At 41.3% G+C, this 24246-nt stretch overlaps 1 long non-coding RNA gene across 2 annotated transcripts in view; it reads right to left on the reverse strand.

The window, feature by feature from the left end:
- The window catches only part of LOC135412083 (uncharacterized), a 68422-nt gene extending 44681 nt beyond the window's left edge, over positions 1-23741 (reverse strand). Inside the window, exons 1-2 of one of the 2 annotated variants that reach the window (XR_010429495.1) lie at positions 22970-23741; positions 1408-1510 (exon numbers count right to left, since the gene is read on the reverse strand). This is a non-coding gene — a long non-coding RNA (uncharacterized LOC135412083). Of the gene's footprint in view, positions 1-1407; positions 1511-22384; positions 22584-22969 lie in introns of those variants that run through there. The other variant, XR_010429494.1, reaches the window with a different exon arrangement.
- Between the last annotated feature and the right edge of the window lie 505 nt (positions 23742-24246).

Genomic DNA, 24246 nt, shown 5'->3' on the forward strand with positions numbered 1-24246 from the left:
TGAGACTGGTTCCATACTGTCCTTCACTAAACACAATTTTAACCCAAACCACTTTTCTCCAAAGAGAATGCCCTAGACATTGAACTAGGCATTAAGACTATTCAGCCACTCTCTACTGTTATTTTAATATTCCTTGAATTGACAAGAAAATAGCCCAGCAGTCTGATGGCTACTGAGCCGGTAGACTACCTTGGCCTCAGGTACTGCTCTGAACCAGTCATAACATGACCTGAATGTTATGTTAAAATCTCACACTTTTCCAGCAAATGTCTTAACAACAGCCAGTGAACCTAAGCACTAACCTCCTCAATCTGTTTCTGATGGGTCTCACATTAATTGGTTATTCATCAATTCAGTGAGTAAATCAGTTTAGCCCAGTGGTTGGGGCATTGCTTCAAGAAATGTGAAAGTGGCTTCTCATCCTCTTCCACTGATAAACTAATTTATGCAATTGAAACAGTAATGACTTAGGAGCATTTTTGCCAGGATATCTTAACCAGAGGGCTCACATTTTCTACTACAAGACACCAGGATTCAGTCTTTATCAGGAGAACAGGGGGACTGTCTCCCACGCTGTATAAATGATCAATACTCAAGACAGACAAAGCATGGAAGGAGGAAGAGGGGTAAAAAGGAGATAATGATGGAAAGTGACCCTATCTCAGGTCAAATAGACAATATTTTGAAAAGGAATTAAGATTCAACTTCCTGGCAGCCAGAACACAGAGACTCAGTTACTTGACAGCCTTGCCAGCCCTCACTTAATTTGCTACTAGTTTTCCTGCCTTGTCAGGACACACTCACAAAGCCACTTCATGTCACCTCGCTTTAGGGCCCAAACATGGGTTGACAAAGAGTCCCTGAGCTCCATTTCTGGAGATATTTGCTCCTCTTAACCTGGGACAGGTTTTAAGGCAGTTGAGGTGAAACATCCTTCTACATAGTGTTTGTCTGCAAGAAGGGCCTATGGTGGTGAGAATGAACTGAGATGACTACATTTCAAATGCCTGAACTACACAAGAGGAATCTCTATGATACAGCTGCCCTGTCCAAGTACTACACCTATTTGTCCTACAGAGAGACATCATGATAGTTACTGCATGTTCCAAAATCTTCAGAAAAGGTATTAAATACATTTTATTTTCACCAGCTTTGCAAACATTCAAATTCACTTATAGGCTGCTATTACTATTCAGTTCTTAAGAAACCTATACTAAATTTTACAGAAGTTTGAGTTAACAATGGAGCTAAGCTCCAACAACACAGTAAACATCCCTAACAGCTGGCTGTTTTAATGGCATCCAAGACAAAAAATAGGAAATGTTTCAGTGATGCTGACCAAAAAGATGTGCCATCTCTTCATGAATAAGAGAAGGGGAAAAGCACTGCACAACTGAGCATACTCACCAGCTGGAAGAGAGGGAGAGGCAGCAGGCAGGTGCAAAATAGCCACTTTGGGTCTCCAGCCAGTTTTTTCTGTATTCCGGAGGACCAACAGCAGAACAGTTTTCTGTGAAAAGAGACAAATCTAGATTTAGTCCAGAAGTGACTAGTCAATTAAAAGGGACAGTATCCAAACTCACGTGTTTTTAAGGATTAGACCCATCATACACACACACTGTTTTCCAATATTGTTCTCTGCAATAAAAACTGAGATTGTTTTCTGAACAGGACGCCAGCTGCTTCCTGTTCATGCTACTAATACATAACACTGCCATTGTATCACATCAAGGGATCCTCACTCTGATCATCAGCCAGTAGAACAAATGCACTATATTAAGTAAATCCTCATAAAAGGCTACAGAATCAATTGGTGTAATTCAGCCCAGTCACACTGATTTCAGCAACATTTTACTCCTGCTTAGGACCTAATCTGCATTGAAATTTATCTTTCACATAATTAACTAATATGTTGTACACTTATACATAGGAAATCCTGTTCTATAGGTTGCATATAGTACAGATCATGTAGTCAGTCACACTTAGAGGTTATGAGCTCCCAGGTGCACTTGCAATGAAAAGGTACACAAGCAGCAGAAAGCTCTCTGTAGCATGAGTTGAGTCTTTCCTTTGCCACAAAGAAGCAATCTCTGACCTGCCACTCTTGCTGTGAGCATCCTTTTCCCTCCCATGAGGCGATCTTCCCCAAGAAACCACTGCCTCATTCCATGTAACTCAAAACTGCTGTTACTATGGTTAATATTTCTGACTTGATTGGCACCACTAGTAATTGAACTGCAGTCTCTTGAGTGCAGCAAGCTCTATTCATTAGCCCCTATTGTGTTAGGACACCACATCAACCCACATTTTTTTTCTGTGTTAAGGGGAAAAAAATCAGCCATGAATACAAAGTTATGTTGCCACGCAAGAACATGCAGTTTTGCTCTTGGATTAATTTTATGAAATTAAATAAAAGATTGCACATAAATTTTATTTATATCAAAAGCAGTGCAATATGGGATAAGGCATCTTCATTTTGACTGCATAATGTTACGTGCATCTAAAACCTGAAATAGCTCAGTATTAGCTTTGTAAGAAGAGTTTCAGCTTCATCACCATATTAGCAAAACATTTGCAGTCTTCTGTCTCTTTTTCTCTCACTTTCGATAGTTATACTTTACATGAAGTTGCAGATTTGAGTATATATGTGACAGAATGCCATATAAGCAATGAAAAGAATCATGTACCTGAAGGCTTTCTGTATAAGGACAGATAAGCTTTGTACTGCAGCTTTCAACTGCCAGTTTAGACCAAGGTATTTTATATCTTTTAGTAGATTTTATAGATGACAGTGTGGTATATATAAGTAAATTAGACCAATTAGAAATTACTTCATAAATCTTGACAATTTTGAGCTGACAGGTTTAATAGAAGTAGTCAAAATACGAGAAATAGTATTCTAATCTCATAAAAACTTCCACAAATTAATAACTTCTGACATCAAGGAGATAGCCACACCAACAAGTTGTTTCAGAGTGATTCTTTTGTTCATCCTACTGTATTTTATTGTGATAAATACTCTCTTGGTTTCATCTTTGCAAAAGTTTTAATGCCTAGGCTGTTTTATTCCTTTTTCCTTTCTCCCTTAGATAGGCCCATTAGAGTAGTCTGAGAAATATTCACCACAAAGAGTCTTACCCATGGAGAAAAGGGCAAAAAAATATAAAAAAACAGATGAAGAGAGACTTAGGTGCTAAAGGAAAAAGCTTTGCTTTACTCCATCAGCCTGCCTTGGTATTGTGAGATGGATCATGGAAGGTGAGGAGTTTGCAGGGCTTCAAGAATTAAGTTTAAGAAAGGTGGATGCAAGGGAGTACAAGAGACACCGTCAGATACTGACAGGGGACAGACCACTTCTTATTGTAGCCCGCTATTAAGTGGAGTAAGATATTCTCCAATTCTCTCAATGCCAAGGTTCTCACCTTTGCACAATTTACATTCTGTGTTGACAATGCAGTAATATATTCCGAGTTTCTTCAGTTTCCAGCCTCATCTGAGTCCACTGTATTATGTAGAGACAAAAAGGCTTACAACAAGTGAGGCAAGTCACACAAAACAACACATGTTCTAACAGAGACGCACTCATACAACACAACAGTGCAAAAGAGCAGTACTGCAAGACTTGCATTCCCACAGTCACAGGATGGATGGTCCTGTCAGTGGTTCTGACTTAGTTCTCTCTTAGAATGGCAAGTGCTTGTCCCATCAGAAAAATCTAATTGTGTCTCATTTTATAAAAATTATTATAGAAACACACAGAATTGCTGGCACTGTATATTTAGGTCCTCTTCCATTGCATATAAATAATAACACTTATCTTTTACTTTATCATTTTAAAGCTTACTTTGTTATTGCAAGGGACTTGGCTGATAAGAGTAGCAGTTGCCAAAAGAAAAGCCATGGCACTGCGAAAATTCCTTATCTGGTGTATGCCTGCTGCTGGGAATGCATATGAGTCCATCATCAGCAAATTTGCAGATGACACCAAGTTGGGAGGGAGTGTCGACCTGCCGGAAGGCAGGAGGGCTCTGCAGAGGGATCTGGATAGACTGGAGAGATGGGCTGACTCCAATGGAATGAAGTTCAACAAGGCCAAGTGCCGGGTCCTGCAATTTGGCCACAACAACCCCCTGCAGCGCTACAGGCTGGGCACAGAGTGGCTGGAGAGCAGCCAGGCGGAAAGGGACTTGGGGGTCCTGATCGACAGGAGGCTGAACATGAGCCAGCAGTGTGCCCAGGTGGCCAAGAAGGCCAATGGCATCCTGGCCTGCATCAGGAACAATGTGGCCAGCAGGACCAGGGAAGTGATCCTTCCCCTGTACTCTGCATTGGTGAGGCCACACCTTGAGTATTGTGTTCAGCTCTGGGCCCCTCAGTTCAGGAAGGATATTGAGGTGCTGGAGCGGGTCCAGAGAAGAGCAACGAGGCTGGTGAAGGGACTGGAGCACAAGTTCCTATGAGGAGAGGCTGAGGGAGCTGGGGTTGTTTAGTCTGGAGAAGAGAAGGCTTAGAGGCGACCTCATCACTCTCTTCAACTACCTGAAGGGAGGTTATAGCCAGGTGGGAGTTGGTCTCTTCTCCCAGGCAACCAACAATAGGACAAGGGGACATGGGCTCAAGCTCTGCCAGGGGAGGTTTAGGTTAGATGTTAGGAAGAAATTCTTTACAGAGAGGGTTATCAGGCATTGGAACGGCCTACCCAGAGAGATGGTGGGTTCACCATCCCTGGAGGTTTTTAAAAAGAGATTGGACGTGACCCTTAGTGCCATGATATAGTAATTGGAGTTGGATCAGGGGTTGGACTTGATGATCTTGGAGGTCTTTTCCAACCCAATCTATTCTATGATTCTATGATTCTATGAGGAGCACTAAGAGTGACAAACCCAAATTGACTGTGAAATGCACTATTAACTGAACCTGCTTCACTCTGAGTGATTCTCTGATGCCTAATATGCTGGTTGAGCCAACTTAGCAAGGTTTTGAGGACACACACTATCCCCACCTTCCCCATGTCAAGGTTAGATTGGATTGTCCAATAGATTTAAAGTCATTAGAGAAAGGACTGGACAGCAGAAAATAACAAATACTCATTTCTGAAGAAAAAAAGGTTAAAACTAATTATTGATCATCTGTCTCATCCAGCAATCTCTGTCCATGCTATTACATAAATGATGTAGGCACCTTTACGGAAAATCATTATATGTGATCAAGTAATAGTTCTCACAGTACATGTGCCTATGGATATGCCTGCAGGCATCAGATTAAGACGTGGCTGTCACGATACTGATGTATTGACACATCTGATTACCTTATTTCCCAACTGTAATTTGTTCTACATGTAATCTTCCCTTAATTTATCTTTGGGTGTGCACAGTCCATAGAGCTATACGTCGTCTTATATGTATTCTGCATTTTAAGATTAAACTGGAAACTTGATTCACCAGCCCATACTCAGTACCAACAGCCATGTGCTCCCAGAGCGTGGACACACCCCTGTAGCTTCCTGAGTTCGTTCTTTCTCCTGGGGTGCAGTAGGAAGAGCACTTCCAGCAAGTTGAGGGACATGATCCTACCCCTTTATTCGGCCCTAGTGAGGCCACATTGGGAGTTCTGTGTCCAGTTCTGGGCTCCTCAGTACAAGAGAGACACAGAGCTCCTGAATCAGGTCCAGTGGAGGGCTATGAAGATGATTAGAGGACTGGAGCATCTCTCTTACGAGGAAACGCTGAGAGAGTTGGGTCTGTTCAGACTTGAGAAACGATGACTGAGATGGGATGGAACCAGGCTGTTCTCGGTGGTGCCCAGCAATGGGACAAGAGCAAAAGAGCAGAAACTGATGCACAGGAAGTTCCACTTCAATATAAGGAAGAACTTCTTTAGTGTGCAAGTGACTGCACTGGAATAGATTGCCCAGAGACATTGTGGAGTCTCCCTCACTGGATATACTCAAGAACAGTCTGGACTCAATTCTGTGCAATGTGTTCTAGGATGACACTGCTTTAGCAGGGAATTTGGATCACTGTGGTCCCTTCCACCTTACCCATTCTGTGATTTCTAAGATTTCTGCCCTTTCTTTCACAGCCTCACCATCATGTGGGATTTGTAGCATTAAGAAGCCCCACAAATGGTCAACTCTGGTGTGCATTAACTATGCACCCTTCATCTTACAATATACACAATCCTTTTCAAGCTCCTGCTGGGACCACTGCAAGACTCATGTATGAGCAGACTGGTTATTTTCATGCCAGTCAGCTTTCATTCTTTTAGTTGGCCAACATGCCTGCTACATAAATAACCATGTTAGAGCTAAATAGAGCTAAATTCTATTCCTCTGTTTGACATACTGAACTGACTGCAAATATTCTCAGCTCAGCTTTTTAGAGCAGTTTGTAAACAGCACAAAAACCAGATGTGACTCAGAAAGGACACTCTCATGTAAATAAAAAAAGTCATAATTCAAAGTACAATGTTAAGTCTCAGTAATTTACACCAATTTGAACTTTCCTCTTTGATGGTAACAACCCTGACCTGACAAATACTACTGTGCAAATTTGTATAAAATGGAGTACATTACAGGATCTCAAAATCTAACTCACATTATAATAATAGCAGTGGGCTTTTCTCTTGAGCCCACTACAAACACACAGATTTTCTAAAGCCCCTGAGGAATGTAGGTGCATAAGCACTACTGAAGGTCAGTGGTATTTCCACGGCTAAATCCCTAAGGCATGTTGGAATCAGTCCCTTGTAATTACTAATTCAGGTACAACATATATTTATTCATTCCTATATTTTAATTTTCATCTTGGATAGAGCAACAGGTTGCATTTGAACTGATTCTGAGTCACACCTGCCTACATACCTCTCCAGTGATGCCACACGTGTTGGTTAGGTCATCTCTAATGGGAGAGAGAGCATCTGAGTCTGGCTCTGGCACCTTATTTTTTATTATCTTTGCTTCTATTCTCTTGTGGTTTTTCTCTTTATGTTCAGTATCACCAATTCTCAAGCTAAAATTTTTCCTATGTTTTTCTTCTTGGCCACACACTCTTTTCTCTCCACATCACCAGGCTGAATTCAGAAGGAATTAGTGACTTTTCTGCCTCCTTTTCCAAGCTGCACTTATGATGATGATAGCATTTGGGCTAACTCCTTGTTTTCTGACAGAACTGAAGCAAAATTAATGTGTTTGTTAGCCAGATGCTAGGAAGGTTTTTGGAGTTAGAGCTATGTCTGTTGTACCAGAATACTGTCAGCAACAAAAGACACACAGCCACACAACCATACACCCTCTATAACCTTCCACCCATACCTATTCAGACTTACTTTCCCTCGCATTCCCAAACACATAAGTGGGATGCTATCCTGTACGATTTTGTAGAACCCATTGATCAGCAGCATTCGTTACATTTGAACAGGTCCATCCATTACAGTACAATATCCATCAGCAAAGCAAATCATTCATACATCACACGAGGCAATACTGTGCCTGCACTACAGCAAGGGAATGTTCCTGGGGCAAATATCAAGTGCTGGGGGACAAACCCCAGCAGGAGACTGCACATAAGGCCTTCTCCATGTGAGCCCCTGAGAGATGACAGACATACAGCATAGTGCTGCAGATGGGCTACACAAAGAGATGCGCGCTGGTCAGCAGCTGCTGGGACACACTGCTCGCTGTAAAGCTTTGGATTCCAGAGGAAGAAAATGGTCACTGTTTTATTCACTCCACAGATGTGAGGAACAAGTGAAGCAGAGTTCAGGTGTATGAGTGTTGTTCACTGCACTGACATTGAACAGGCTTTGAAATTTTTTGTTTGAGTATTCAAACAAAAATAAAAATAAAAGTCATTTTAGTAAAATATTATCTTAATATTTGGACACAGACCCCCAAAGATACTAGCTATATGAAGATCAAAGCCTCAGTGTTCAGTTCCTTCACCACTGGAAAGCAGTGAGATTTAATTATTTTATGGCTGGAAGATACATACCAGTCCCCATAGGAAACGACAAGTAGTATTGCAAGAGATCAGCCTTATTTGGTTTTGTTTACTTTTACACAGAGTAATATAGCTCCTGAATCATTATTAATAATTGTTTATGTGACAGTAATGCCTTAAGCAACCCTCCAGGACAAATGCTAAAAAGGATAAACCCTGGGCAATAGCTCCAGCAGAATAAGGAGGATTTTGTTTTCCCTGGACCCAGAGCCTCTTGCACCTGCAGTTGGGCTGCTCCCCAAATTGCACAATGCCACCCCTGTGTGCGTGCTACATGGGGTGCTGCTGAGCAAGTGGTACTTTCTTCTGCTATGGAAACTCAGTCACCCCTCAGTTCTGTAACTCCCCAAGAGATCTGTCAAGGAGAATAAAACAAGCCTGGCATGCACTCAGCTATGATAGTCAATCTAAATAATTCCCTAGCTTTGGTATCAGGCACCATGCAGCTCCCACTCACCTCAGTAGGAGGGAACTGGCCCTGTGCATTGCCCAATTTATCAACATGATACATGAAGTCTGTCTGGAAGATAAACAAGGGGACATATTGCAGTGACATACAAACTCTTTTCAAGTCGTGCATCCTAGGAGATAGATTATATGACGAACATGTGCAGTATGCCTTTTCCAGCTTGTGCTTCTAAACTGAGCTGTGATGTCCTTCCTGAGGACAAAGCTGCATTTTAGCCCACAGATAAAGCTGGCTTCCCTTTCAAGAGGTGTGTCTCAGAATTCAGTTGCTTGGGTACTTGATGAGTACTAACGAGAAGAAATTTATAACCATTTGTCTGATGAGGTTTTGTGCTGTCTTTCTACTTGGGGAGAGGTGAAGTAGTACACTTCCACTCAGAGAAAGGCAAAGGAAAAGGAGTAAGCCCTATGGTATTAAACTATCCCAGTCCCTGCCTGCCTCCTACCAAAGTTGTTTGCAAAGGCAAATCCATCTCCTTATATGCTTCCCCTCTAATTTGCCATCACTTGAGAGAGAAGAAAGAACAGACAACACACAGTAATTTTTAAAAGGCATTAGGAGTAATATTGTGACAAACAAGTCAGCAGCATTTCAACACCTCCAAACACAGAATGGCAGAAGTGCGCCTGTCAAAGTACAGCTACAGAAAAATTTCTGGACTTGCCATCCCCAGTGTTAAGTACAACAGTGGGCAATCTTCAGGAGCCTGAAAGACACATAAAGACAACCTCCCTTCTCCCAGCTGAATTGAGCTGGTGACCTTTTCACTCCTTATGCCTTTGAAAACTCCCTCTCCAAATGTAGCGGATGTTACAATTATTGTGAAATCTGCCTACACCTGGACTGCAGTATTGCTGAAAACAGTTTATCTGACTGTAGTAATCTTTTAATTATATCTTTTCAAATTATCTGTTCTCCTGTTGTCATTGATATGTTGTCATATGCTCAAAATTCATTATAAACATTGGTGTTAAGCTTGTGTTACCTGGATGGAGAAAACAGCATGGGAGTTTTTAAGAGATACAGTCACAAAAAAAGATAGGCCTTTTTAAAATAAATATATTAATATATGGGGAATATATATATATACTAAAAAACTAGATAGCTATACTAACAAAGAGGTTGGCAGTGGATATAGACTTAGACTATGTCGAAGTATGATTTTAAATGCTAGGTGCCTTAATCCTAATGCCTAATGCCTTTTTCCTGCATATCACTCCAAGGCTACACTGAGCTTGTTCCTGGGCAGAAGCCAGCCCATGTTCTAGCTGCCTACAGCTCCCTTGCACCCTTGCTCCCCTGGTCCTGTGGCCTCTCTAGGTAGGACATTTGGGCTGGTGGCTCAGAGACACTCAGACAATGGGCCAGCTGGATGCTATTGCCACTATTGTCCTGTCCAGCATAAAGTCTTACTGGGGCCTGCTGCATTCACCAGTCCAGGAGTAAGAACTCAGGTCCACTTTATGGCCCTAAACACACCCCCACATGGTGCTCAGGAAAGCCTGGCTGGCCCTTAACACTGGGACCGGTAAACGAAGACTTGGACAGTGGTTTGAACTAAGACTAAGTTGTTCTGTTTTAAAGTCTGCATCAAGACACTCCAAAAGAATCCAAAGTAATGGGCTCTCCACATAATGGCAATAGACATTAGAGAAGCCTAAAGGATTAATGAAACAGAAGGCACAGTTTTGACACTTTGATACTCTGCTTCCATGCAGCCTTTTAAATCAGCCTCCTCAAAATCTGAACACGCTTCTGTCTGCACAGAACCACAATACGCAGAAGAAGAAATATGCAAAGCAATTTGGAGAGATAATATTAAGCTGGAGAATTTTGGACTATTTCTCTTACAGACATGATCAGTGCCAATTTTGTGTATCTTTCTACCTGCATGAACGAAATAATTACCAGACTACAGCATTCTGCAGTAATGATCATTAACTGCAGTAGCTATATTGCAGGCTCTAGGGCCTTATTGTAATCTTCCTCATTTCAGTGTTAAACTGCTCTAACTTCATTAGCTTCACTGGAGATACTTCACTTTACACCTACATAATTGAGAGCAGAATCAAGCCTCCACTGCTGTGGAAAATACTGTGTAGTGCAGCACTTTTCAAATAAAATGTAATTAACATGAAATTCTAGATCCATATTGCAATTTGCAGAATGATCACTGTGGGTGCAACATGACTTCCAACTCCCTCTCTCATCTTAATTTAGTTAGAAATAGGGCTGCTTGTGTAATATTTTCTCCATAGCACCAAACAGAGGCATATTTCTTTTTCTTTTCCTATTGTTATTTTTTTCTCTTTATAAATCTTTGTCAACAAAGGATTACTAGCTCACCTGAGAAAAGCAGTTAAAGTTAGATACTTGCCCATAATTAGGGAAACTTGGAATCCTTGACAGTGAACACCTGGCTTCTCATTACTACCTGAATTTTATACTTCCAAGTGTTAATCTCTCCTCAGGGTTTGCCTTGGAGTTTCATTCTGATATTCAATGAAACCATCAGCTTTTCCAGGCACTGACACCTTTGAAATGTTTTCCACATGGGAACCAATATGAAACATGTGTGATTATTACCGATTTCTCTGTGTTGATTTCTATTATGGTAGCACCCTGAAAAAATAATACAGACAGCAGTAATCAAATCTTTCATTGAATGACTTTATACAGCAGGAAGAGTTGTGTTTAAAGAGGCTGGCTTGATGGGGGGGAGGGGAAACAGGGGAGGGAAATTGCTATGATGAATGGTGTTATCATGATTATGACTTGGTTTAAAGGATTCTAAGAATTTCTTTAACATTTTTAGCCTTGAGAGTAAGTTCTTCCAGCACTTTTTTCCTATTAAAAGCCAGTACTGCTGCCATTCCTCATAGTTCTAGATGAAATACATGGGCTAGCTGGAAGCTGGGAGCATGCTGATCGTGAACTCCCAGCTAACTCTACAGGGCTACAGTTCAGGCAGAGTACTGTAATTTCCTTTACTTCACTAAGTGCAGAGTTTGCTTGACTTCCCAACCTTTACCAGCCTTATGGGCAGGAAAGTTTTCTCATTCCTACAAGATCAAATGTGCTGGGAACTTTGTATTTTTACTCCAGACACCGGAAAACCCAGGCAAAAGGATATCTTTAGGGTTTGTCCTCTGTTGACCAGAAGGACTTATTGTCATGCCCGAACAAGAGTTGTTTAAATCACTGCAGGTCCAAAGCTCTTATTGACTACTTCAAGGCAATAGGGGTAATAAGGAATCAAAATAATCTGAAAGAACAGCAAAGCTAAGAGTTTCCATGGAGCTGAAACTTACTCAGAAACAGTAAAACAAGTGGCTTTTATACAATAGTTCTTTTGGTTTCGGGAAGCACCAGGGGCCATTGAGAAGAAAACCAGTGAGGTTATCTACCTTGATCAAGTCCAAGCCCTGAAGAACTTGACAATTTTTAAAGTTTTCAGTGAATTCAAGAAGCACAGACAATGAAACCTACTGAAGGATAAGTAGCATGCTCAGTGGAAGAAAATATGTAAAACTTGTTTGGGATCTACAGTGGGGAAAAAAAAAGAAGCAAAACGGTGGGAGATCTTGTGATTGATCTAAGCCTGAGTATCTGAATTAGCAGCACCTTACCAACAGCGGTTGTGATGGAATCTCAGAAGAAAAACACAGAATCAAAACTGAAACCCCCAAAATTAACCTATGGTGAGCTGTATATGTGAAAAGATTAAATGAATGAAGAATGCAAAATATAATTAAAATATTAAAATATCAAAAAATCAAAAGTCTTGATCAAAGTGGTCTTTGTCTTGAAGTTCAGTAATAAAACGTGGAAAAGTGAAAAATTCCATTGAACTACATGGTTCAACTCAGATTCTGATGTCTAATGCCACAACAACCCCATGCAGCACTACAGGCTGGGCACAGAGTGGCTGAAGAGCAGCCAGGCAGAAAGGGACCTGGGGGTACTAATTGACAGGAAGCTCAACATGAGCCAACAGTGTGCCCAGGTGGCCAAGAAGGCCAATGGGATCTTGTCCTGTATCAAAAATAGTGTGGCCAGCAGGAGCAGGGAAGTGATCCTTCCCCTGTACTCTGCGTTGGTGAGGCCACACCTTGAGTATTGTGTTCAGTTCTGGGCCCCTCAGTTCAGGAAGGATATTGAGGTGCTGGAGCGGGTCCAGAGAAGAGCAACAAGGCTGGTGAAGGGACTGGAGCACAAGTCCTATGGGGAGAGGCTGAGGGAGCTGGGGTTGTTTAGCCTGGAGAAGAGGAGGCTCAGAGGTGACCTCATCACCGTCTATAACTACCTGAAGGGAAGTTCTAGCCAGGTGGGGGTTGGTCTCTTCTCTCAGGCACTCAGCAATAGGACAAGGGGACACGGGCTTAAGCTCCGCCAGGGGAAATTTAAGTTGGATATCAGGAGAAAATTCTTTACAGAGAGAGTGATCAGGCATTGGAATGGGCTGCCCAGAGAGGTGGTGGATTCACCATCCCTGGAGATTTTTAAACGCAGATTGGACGTGGCACTGAGTGCTATGATCTAGTAAATGGACTGGATTTGGACCAAGGGTTGGACTCGATGATCTCAGAGGTCTTTTCCAACCCAATCGATTCTATGATTCTATGATTCTATGATTCTAATGTCTAGATGCTAAAAAAATGAAGGTCAAAATATTCCAGCAGAACAAAAGAGTTTGTTCTTCATGGAAGACACGGGAGGTTTAGTGTCCCTATTTGACAGAACTCAGTTTCATTTAAAACCAACCATAGTCCAGTTCTCACCCCTACCAGAGAACATTTTCCCTGGAAAATAAGATTTTGTTTCTTTAGTTGCACAATTATGACTGGAGTTCTGGGCACAGGCCTGGGAGACACTGCTGCACATACTTTGAAGGAGACTACAAAATCTTGTTATCACAACTGGAATGTAAGCAGGTTTCCCCAAACCATTAGTGAGGTCCTAGATGCATGGCATTTCCCAAATTCCTTGGGGATATCCAATAATCCTTACCAGTCGCCTGCTCACTTGGGGAGCAGCTGCAGAGTAGTGACTTCCTGAGCAGTGCTCAGGGAAAAAAATAAATATATCTTCATAAATATATGCTTCAGACTATTCAGAAAATAAAAATAAAATAAACAAAAAACAAGCCCCAAACCTGTGCCATAAGACCAGTGCAGATTATGTACCTATATTTGTAAGTAATGCGAGGGAAAGTTTAACCTAGATGCATCTTCCCTCAGCAGTTTCTCAGGTTCCACTGACGGTTTCAATTCCTGCATTAACCCCCTTCCCCTCAATTCCTCACAGTCTGTTTTCTCTCTCTGTTGTAATACCCTTTCTGTCTCTGCCTCTTATTTTATGCAAATGTGGGTTATCTGGGGTGATACTTTTAGAACTGAAAATAGAGTAATATATTAGTCCTGTGCTAGAGCTTGAGACTCAAAGCACAGAGGATCACTACCTGTTCTGACAGGAGAATTTCTGGGCACTTAGCTGCACCTTATGCAATTCTTCAGATCTTACTATTTCTCTTCCATATACATGTGTCAGGAATGAATTGCCTCATAGGGCCACAGGGCAGATTCATGCAACAGTTGTATCTGTTGTATCTGCATATAGTTGTATCTGCATATAGTTAGTGGTATATGTCATTTGATACTTCTGCAGGTCCCCACTTCTTTTGACATTAGCTTCTCTCATTATAGAGACTATAGTTCTCAGTTTTCTGTAAAAAAAAAGTCCATAGAGAGGTGATTAAAGATGCTGTGGTTGTGCCTCCTGCAAAGAGTTGGTGAATCTGCCCCAGTACAACTGACAAATTCTGTTCACTGATGAAGTTACAAGGTAAATTGTTGGGCTGTGAAGCGTTTCTATGAATTCACCTCTTCAGTTCTCACAAGACAAGGAACTCTGAGGAACTGCTAATATTAACAATTATGATTTTACCAGCTTTGGCTTAAGAGATTGACTGATGAATCAGCTTTAACTGACTGTCCAAAGGAATTAAGAATAAAAAAAAATCCCAGAAGAATTTTACAGTTACACAAAAGCAGTGTAAGCAGAGAAAGATCAAAAAACTCATAGGACAAAGAAACATGTACATTCATGGTATGTGGAGGATCTGACTTAGCTAATGGATCAGCTCAAGATGCGGAAACTCTGCCTCTTTCAAGAAGCAGTAAGAGAAATACCTCAACAAATGCAAATAAGGTACCAGGGGAATAAGGAAAAGGCAAAGAAATGTACATAGGATTTATCACATTTATCTTGTACAAGTAAGTAAGGAGCAAAAGACTTCAGAAAACCTGAAGAGAGACCTCTGAGATGGTATCAGTAAACATATGCATGCCCTTCTGAATATTTAAAATGTAAAACAGTGTGCTCACATACTTGCCAATAGCGATTTCTAAGAAAACATGTCTAAATTTGGAAAGTCTAAAGAAATGGTGGTTTATTTAGTGGAGAGAAAAAAAAAATGTTGTTTTGGATGAAAACAAATGTTTCATTTTGTGTTTTCCAATTCAGTCAACAACAAAATATACTTCATTGCTAGCATCACTTGTGAGTCAGGCATATACACAGGAAAACAGAAAACATAGATTTATGTTGTCTGTTGCACTGGAGAAACCCAAGGGGAAACTCTGTTTGACAGGCAAAAAAAACAGAGAGGAAAGAATTCTTATTTCAAAATCTCTAACAGGATTAAAGTGACAGGGAACAAATTGCTACAAACCTCAGAAGCCGAGGACTTCCATCCTTAGGTGTGCTGGTGTTTCTATTATGAGCCCCCACTTCAAATATAACTACAGAGACGAAATTGATTTTCTGGTTTTATGACCTTTTTAAAGGCACATTAATGTTCTACATAACTGAGTATTTGCACAGTACTTTATTATGTGAAATACCATTAATTTCAATGGGAGTTTGTGTAGTATGGTAACGATGTCATTAAACAGGGCTGTTAAACTCATTGGGCTATATACCATCCTGAATTACACCTGGACACCCCGCTCCCCCTGATCAGCATGCCCTCTCCCACACCTCTGTACCATACAGCATGCCCCTGTTTCCCCTGGCTAGCAGGGGCCAAGGACCAAATCTCTGCAGCTGCAGCTAATGACTAACAGGCAGTTTTGAGACATGGCCCATGTTATATCCATCTGCACAAGAGCAAGATTAGTCCAAAAGACATAGACCTTTACTGTGTGGCTGTACCATGAGTTGGAATGGCTTCATTTATCTCTTTATCCTAAAATGTCCCAGGTTTATTCTCACAACACCTTTGTGAAGAAGAAAAAGAGCAATTTAATGCACACACAGAAGACATGATCTGCACACAGCAAATTCCTCCAGCAGTCTGAGCTCTGAGCAGCATCTTGTCTAGAGGCTGCTTTACAGACCCATTACTGCTACAACCAGTAGCAGTATGTCATCAGTATGTGACATGTTTTAGACGTGATTATTTCCACTTTAGTCGGTGGATAATAACTTGCATGCTCAAGAATTTGCAAGACTTCGCCCCTTTACTGTTGAGGGATTACATTGCATCTTCAGGAAAAGCTTGAAATAAAGGGAGGTGAATAAGTTGCACCATCTTTGAAGTAGCTCCAGGAAGTATTGTGCTCAGCATCGCTCCTCTGAAGTATTGTCAAGCCTCCTTCCTGTGTGTGCCAAGCTGAGAGAAGAAGGCGTGTTTTCCTTACTACGTTATCCATACTGGTTGCCTTGAAAAGAGAGAAATTGATATACTGATAGATTGGAGAAGGAGAGGCTGGAGTCTGCAGCCATGCAGGAGGGGATCTGGAGCTTTTGGCTGATGATAAACTCGATCTGAGTCAACAATGTGCAGTCAAAAGGACCAACCATATTCCTGTGGTGCATTAAGCACAGTGTAGCTAACCAGTCTAAAGTGATTGTCCCACTATACTCGACATTGGTGAGTCTTCACCTCGAGTACTCTGTGTGGTTTTGCACTTCACAATACCAGATGGATATAAAAATTTTAGAAAGTGCCCAAAGGAGGACAACAAAGGTGGAAAAAGGACAGTTGAGCATGACTTACTAGGAATGGCTGAGGATACTATGTTTGTTCAGCTTAGAAAAGAGGAGACTGAGCAGTGGCCTCATTGCTATCTGTAATCCTCTCCAGAAGCGAAGCAGAGGGGGAGATGATGATCTCTTTTGCCTGGTGTCTGGTGACAGGACTCAAGGGAACTGCTTGAAGTTGCAGTAGGGGAAGCTCAGACTGGATATTAGGAAAAGAGTTCTTCCCTGAGAGAGTGATCAAGCACTGGAACAAACTCCCCAGGGAAGTGGTCATGGCCCCAGGCCTATTAGATATTCAAGAAGCATTTGAACAATGCGCTTGGATACTCCATTCAACTTTTAGGTTTCCCTGTATAGAATCATGAGTTGGACTCAATGATCCTTGTGAGTCCCTTCCAACTCAGGATATTTTATAAATGCATGAAAATACAGCCCCATCCTCAGCTTTCCACTTGATCTAGAGGCAGCATTCCAGAATGGACCAAGAACCAAAAGGGCCTAGTATAAAAGGAAGCTCTTACTTTCCATCTTCACATTATGGCTTGCAGCCCAAATCATCTCTTTGAATTTAACCTCTCTCATTTGCTCTCTTTCCTGATAATGGGCCTTTTCTTTAGAATGGCTTCTTCCTGTCCCATTGAAGTCAATGAGAAATAAGATCAAGCTCTATATTTTTCTTTTTCTTTCTTTTTTTTTCTTTGGTATCTAATTTGGAGTGCAGTTGTACTGATTGACAACTCTACTACAACTGCATTGAATTGCTGCCCAACTCAGTAATCTACTTTGGTGTCTTAATTAACTAGAGTCAAATTTGAATTGAATTGCTTTTCTTGGAGATCTTTTAGGGTGGCTGTCAATCCAAAGGTAAAGACTCACATAAAATTGCTGCTGCTTTTATTTTGTACAATTGCTTTAGATAAAGATATTTTTCTTCATCTCTTACCTCTCAGTACTTGCATTTTCTTATTTCATACTTTCTTCTATTTCCTTTTTCCAATTTTTAATGTATTCTTTTCTCCCTCTTATTTTTTAATTAGCTTTCTATTTGAATTTAATTATTTTCTTCTCTTTCAGCTAACTCCTGTCTTACACAGCACACTATCTCACCACCCCCTTCAATAAAGTTCTGTCTCTCAGCTTCACCTGCCTCTTTGAATTCTCAAATCTCTAATTTATTTTTTCTTTTTTGGCTTTTCTAATCCCCCTCCCCCCAATAATTCTTTCTTAACTCATGAATTTCCATTCCAGCCACAGGGTGTAGGTTTCTCCCCTTTTTCTTCCTTTACAATAATGCAATGTTTTAGGTCCCAAATTAGCAGCACCAAACCTGTATCCTTCTGGTGCAGAGAAGAATCAGACCCACAAAGCAAATCCAGTTAAGAAAACTGAAATGTTTCCTTTTGAACAGGCTGGGAAACAACTGTTCAAAGTATGACAAATAATAGGAAAATTTTTCATATTTCTGATCCCAGGAAGGGGGAAGAACATTGCAATAAGCAGTTAATAAATATTCCTGGTCTTCACCCATTCCCTACTAACATTTGTCTTCCCACTCACCTTCTTCCTCCAAAGTTCACATATGCTGTCTCTTATGGGCAGAGATTCTGATTTTGGTTTTACTGCTTTTACACTGGCTATGCTGTGTTAATTTTTGTTCATTTCTCTTGAGTTATGCAAGATTTAGCAAGAGCAGACTCAGGCTCTCTATTGGCCTGGGATTTTCTCTTTCTTTTTTTATTTTTACTTTTTAAATTTGATGTTACAGTTGATCTTAAACAGCTGGCTATTTTCATTTCAGGAGTAGCTTAAGTCTGCACTCTCCAACATACAGCAGTTATCAGTTAATGAGATGACTTGTACCCTTGTCCACACTTGCATCACTACGGCTGCTTAAACAAGCTGTTGTGCTGCAACTGAGGATTAAACCATCTCTTTCAATCCTGCATTTGCTGCAGCACAAGCTACTCACTCCACCAACCACAGAAACGATTGCAGTCCTGGGAAACCAAGATGAGCAGAAATCCTTGTGCATTAAAAGTAAAGCAACTTCCGTAATAGAAAAAATGAAAAGAGCTGCACATCCTCTCCCTGCTGTTCAGATGCTGCTGAAATCCCCTACCTGTTTTTTTTTTTCCAATTGTACATTGTTTTGTGTATTTTCACATCCTTTTTAATCCACACACCCATGCTTCACTTTTGAAAGGTAGACTGTAAACCTGCCAGAGTTAAAAAGGATACTCCAGCATTCATGTCAGTAGACTTCACATTCCAAAGCCATGTACATAAATAGAGAAAACATGTTCTAGAAAAAAGAAAAATTCCTCATGTTAGAATACAATCTTTGGGACTCCATACTTCCACGGTGAGGAAGCAACTCTGGTACCCCGAAGCTTGAAGAAGAGTTACTTTTATAGTAATGTTACATTTTACGGTAATATTACATATGCTGACAACACAAGGAAATCACAAGTGCTGGGATATGGTTCCAGAGATTTTAATTCAAGTGTTGGTCCCACACTGAAGGATATTCAGCTATAAATGACTGCCTGGTCATTTAAACTGGGGAGCTGAAGATAGTTACATACATCTTTTGGTTGTTATTGATTACAGAAACACCACAGCCTAACTATTTCACCCTCAGGGCTAACTAGGTTCAGATGTACCCTCTCCTTTCTACACAGACCTCACAACGATGCTTTAAGGAAGTGTGGCTGTTTGAGCCACATTAAAAATCTAAAATCCAATTTCCAGCCTTCCCCCACCCCTTCTCTACAATTTATCCTAACACCAGAGAGAAACTTTCAGGCCCGAGGCTTCTGTAGAGGCTTCTGACACATTACTATCAGTCAGTCCTTTCAAGCCCCTCCTTTAACTTTAGTCCAGGAACAGCCTTTAAGGCTGATATGTAACACAGTCTGCCGTGGGAGTGTTCTGGGCTCCTGAACACTCCCTCCTCACCAAGTCCAGCAGTTGTTTGTTGCAGTCTCTCCTCCTCATGAAGTCCGAGAAGATAGCTTTGAGTCCTTGCTCTCCTGCTGCTGGTGATCTCTCCCTCTTGGTGTCCCACCTCGGTTCGTAGGCTGCTGCAGTGTAGCTTATCAAGCGTACACATCCTGGAATCTTCATTCCTCTAAGTCAGTTTTTGGCTGCCTCCAGTCAGCTTTGACAGGCAACTCCCGAGCCTCTCTTGGCCCGTCTCCAATTTCGCCTGGGATTCTTCTCCCAAGCACCGAGCTGATTTTATCAGCCCGTCCACTTGGCTCTGCTCAAGTGCTGAGCCTCAAAATCCACCCCCCACCAGCCTAAATGCAGTGGGGGGAAAAAGCCCCCTAGCCTTGGCCACAGGCAGCTCGGTTCAGTTATGCACTGTCCCAAGCGTCCCACAGCTGCGGGGTGGGGGAAAGAAGGCCTGGCCTCCTCCCTCTTACCTCAGGTGCTGTGAATCTCTTCCTTCACAGCACACACTCCAAATGCTGACTCTAATTCTAGCCAAAGGCTGAGTTGGGGGGTCTCAGGGCTTCCCTCTCCCCCCCGGAGGGGAAGAGAGGGAGCCCAGCCACCCCCTGGCCTTGTCCATCTACACGCAGCAGACACCAACAGCAAAACAACCAAGACTGCACTGCCAACAGCTTACGGTGCTGTGATATATGATTTTGAGCAGAAGCGAACAACATGAGTGGTGATTGGCTCTCCAGGGAACACTGCCCTGGCACCCAATCACCTCTGAGCCCCTCAAACTCTCAAGGGGGGGCAATTTCAAATAATGACAGGAAGACTTGGAAACTGGTGTCCATTTATCAATGCAAAAATATCCTTTGTTCAGAGAACATAAATTAGTTGATCCATTTGCATGTTGCAGAGACAGAATTAATAACAATTCTTCATATCTGAAGGCAACATTTGCACTAATATGGTTATACTTGCCAAAACTAGCAAAATCTTCAGTTGCTGAATATTTTTTCTGTCATACGCTATTACTCCCTTCTCTGCAAAAATTCTGGATTAGACTTCTTTGACTTATTGAAGTAGAGAGCCAAGACACCATTCTTATAAGCAACTTTATGTAGTACCAAGATTCTGCAAGATCCCAACACAGCTCTAAGTGCTATGCAGACACCTATGGAAAGACAAATCCATGTATCCACTTAACCCTGAAAGATATTTATACCAATGCAAAACTAATGTATTATACTACCACTCTGGCTTGATGGTACCCAAGGCCCATCAGTTGATCATTTGTGTACAGCACCAAAACAATGCTGAAGTGACACAACAGTCCCTGCCCTGGCAGCCTCATGAACTACTTTCCCATCCTTTTCTTGTTACACTTGTGTGAGCTCTACACATAGACAACAAGTTTTCAGACTTAGAAAGGATTCAAAATAAAACACACCAAAACAAAAACCCCATTGTGTACTTTCTGATTAATTTTTGAGTGCACCTGAAGTAATTACAAGGTAGTAATGACATTCTTCATAGAGCCTGTCCCTTAATGTGCACCATAATTAGAGGAAACTTGGATCCCAACACACATGATCTCTAAAGACTTGAGAGACTCAGGGGAGAAGGGGCTGCAGGGGGACAGGAAAGGTCATTAAGGCAAGGCACCTCTGCCTGCCCCTCTCAGCACGGACCAATGCAAATATGTGGTCTGAAAAATTAACACAGTTAGGAAGGAAACTCCCACGGGGAGAATCAATACCCAGCAAAGGATAATGGGAACCCTGTGCAAGCAGCTGTAATCTGCCCTCTGAACATCAGCACCTGTCAACAACAGCAATCAATGCTGGTCAGTGGGCAGCTCTCCTTACAGCTCAATTCACATAGTGATCCTTAGCTAGAACCAAGGTGGTGGTATCCCATGCTGCCAAATGGTGTCCCTTTCTTCCTAAATACCAACAAACAACGACTTCCCCAAATAATTGGCACTGCTTTTTGTAATCTTTCCCCTCTTCCTTCTGATTTAGCATTTTTCAGTATACGAGGAGGATCCATAGAATCCACAACTAGAAATTAAGTTACTCAGTTTAATTTCAGAATATGTTCTGCCCACAGATTCAAGGCATGACAGGCACTTTGATTCAGACATAGCAAGGAATTCAGGTTTAACCATTTCTATCAGTGCCATGTTTGTCTTGTACTTTATGATTATTATTATTATTATTATTATTAATGAACCTTATTTATTACCCTTTCAAGAACAGTAGAAGAGCTGGACTGGAGATACTCGAAGCAGGCTGGAATTTGAATTATTCTCCACAGGACAGTGCAATGACCTTTACATCTCAATTGCATCACTGAAGACCATCCTTGTCACATTCTTTGTGCACATCTCCATATAATCACACTTGAATATACTAAAAAGGGGAAAAATGGATATAAGGAAAGAGCCATGTCTTTCATGGAGTCCATTGGGCAGAACAAGGATTAGTCTGATGTAGTCAGCAACAGGTCCTGAGAACATTTCTTTCACTCAGAAGGACCTTCTTGTCTCTGGTGCAAGTAATAACAAACAATATCAAAGTCCTAATAGTCTCCAAACTGTTGTGCTTCAGTATCCTAAGACAGTGCAAAATACATGCAGTAAACCGAACTCTAAAGAGGCGAAGTCTCATTCCTCTAACTGCTATGTGACCACTCGCATATTCAAAACTAGAAGTGTGTTTTGTTAAACTGCAGTCTGTGTATCTTCTTTAAATACTAAAAGTCAGAAGAATGTCTCCAGAAGTTTGCAGGAAATCATAGTAGCCACCAAAAATTACTCCAGATCTTGCAGTTCCCAGTCCCGTGCTCTCAACATAATAATATTCTATTTCCCACTAGAGAACCCAGTAGCATTAACAAACACAGAAATGCAGATTGAGCTTACTGAGATGCCAGCAAGGGCTCTGAAAGGTAGACAGCTGAGCAGTGTACTGGAAAATGACCAGATATATTTAAACTGGCACGCACCAGTTAACTATATTCTGAATTGATGCCAAAAGTTCAGGGGCATTGTGAGCACATCTTACATAAGGGACACATGTTTCTGCCATCTACTCCTGGTACTGAGCACAGCTGAGCAGAGAGGAGGGAGCAGAGGGCAGAGGATATCCTAGATTGTTCTTTCAAACTTGACACAGATTTCCATTTTGTCACGTTCTTAGCATGTGTGTTTATTTTCCTTGAATATTCAAGCATTTGGTGCTTTACAGTTGCCAGAGCTTATGAAGAGTGCATATTTAGCTCAAAGAGTTCCCAGATGTGAATTTCAAAATGACACTGTGTTGATTAGCTATAGAAGGCAGCCAGTCAAAGAGCAGGAGCAACAACATGTGATTTGGCATTCCCCAGTCAGCCAGAAAATAGTCACCCATTTAATTTTTCATGAATTTTTCCAAAATCTGGGAACACATCAAAAGTTGAAAGCAGGAAAAAAATGTTTCTGTTTCATAATCTGCACCCAATGTCTTACCTTATCATCACTGCTGTTTTTCCACCTCCTGTAAGGAAAGGGTCTTGAGAAGATCTGTGGGGTCATTGGAAAACAGTTGCCAGGACTTAAAGGTTCCTCCACCACTGAAGTTATCTTGCCATGGAAACACCTGGGGCTCTGCCCCACCTCTGGGAAAAATGAAATTAGAGTGAAATGCGTTTATTTTCTCTAAATGTTATGCATTGTTTGCAGCTGATCATTCATCATCACAGCTCCCCCATGAATGATGCATGAGGGGACAGCTGTTCCCAGGGCCTGACTCCTGAGCTGCTCATACCACAGGAGGCTTCCCTAGGCTCATTATGTGAGAAGCTCAGCACCTGAGAAGTGCTGATGTTTCTTCAGCTCGAAAGACCTTCCTTTTTTTTCAAATGAAGGCAAGTCTACAATGCACCCTAACAGTGCAAGGGGGTAAGGAATGGGAAAGTTACATGGAGAAATAAAAACTGTTTCAAAGTGTACAATAAGCCAGACTTTAAGCAGAGGAAGTATTAGTCTGATTAGCTGGAAATACTGGGATTCAATATCCTGTACAGGATTCTTCTAGCTTCTGCAAAATGCATGCATAAAACAAAAAAAACTGCACTGAAGTGTTGACATGTCCCACAGATACTATTTGGTTTGTGTCCTATTTTTCAGGAAAAGGACTGTACTTAAACTGCAGGCACTACAAAGGACACAGTAAAGCCAGTTTTCATATCCATTTTTGATTTGCTTCTAAGTCTTGCCTTTGTATAACAAGCTGTATGTCTCACACTTTCATGAACAGCATGTATAGCACTTTCTACTGCAGACAGAACTAAACTAAACTTCTAATGAGGCTTCCCAGCTTTAAATTAACGGTAATGTAAAAACAATATCCTCCCTCTCTCTTAACTGTTACCTCAACTGAAGAAAAAAGACTTAAGAGAGAACTAAAAAATCTACTCAAAAGCACAGTTGGTAGTATTACAGTAATTGTTATTACAAATCAGCTATTTTTTCAAATATAATTAAAATTTTGCCCTAAGAAAATAGGAAATTGGCAGTCGAACAAGCAGTGGCAAACAATTTCAACACTGTGTGTGGATGTTGCACAAGTCAGGAACATATCTTATGCCTTCTTCCTCTCTTTTGTGCCCTTGCCTCTTTAAAAAAAAAAAAAAAAGATAAATTACTTCTAGGATTATATTCTACTAGCAATTTTAGGAAATCCCTAGACCACAAAAACTGCACTGAAGGAAAAGTGGTGCTACACTTTCAAGCTCTACACACAC

This window comes from Pseudopipra pipra, chromosome 3, assembly GCF_036250125.1.
Source record: "Pseudopipra pipra isolate bDixPip1 chromosome 3, bDixPip1.hap1, whole genome shotgun sequence".
In the NCBI taxonomy this organism is placed as follows: Eukaryota; Metazoa; Chordata; class Aves; order Passeriformes; family Pipridae; genus Pseudopipra; species Pseudopipra pipra.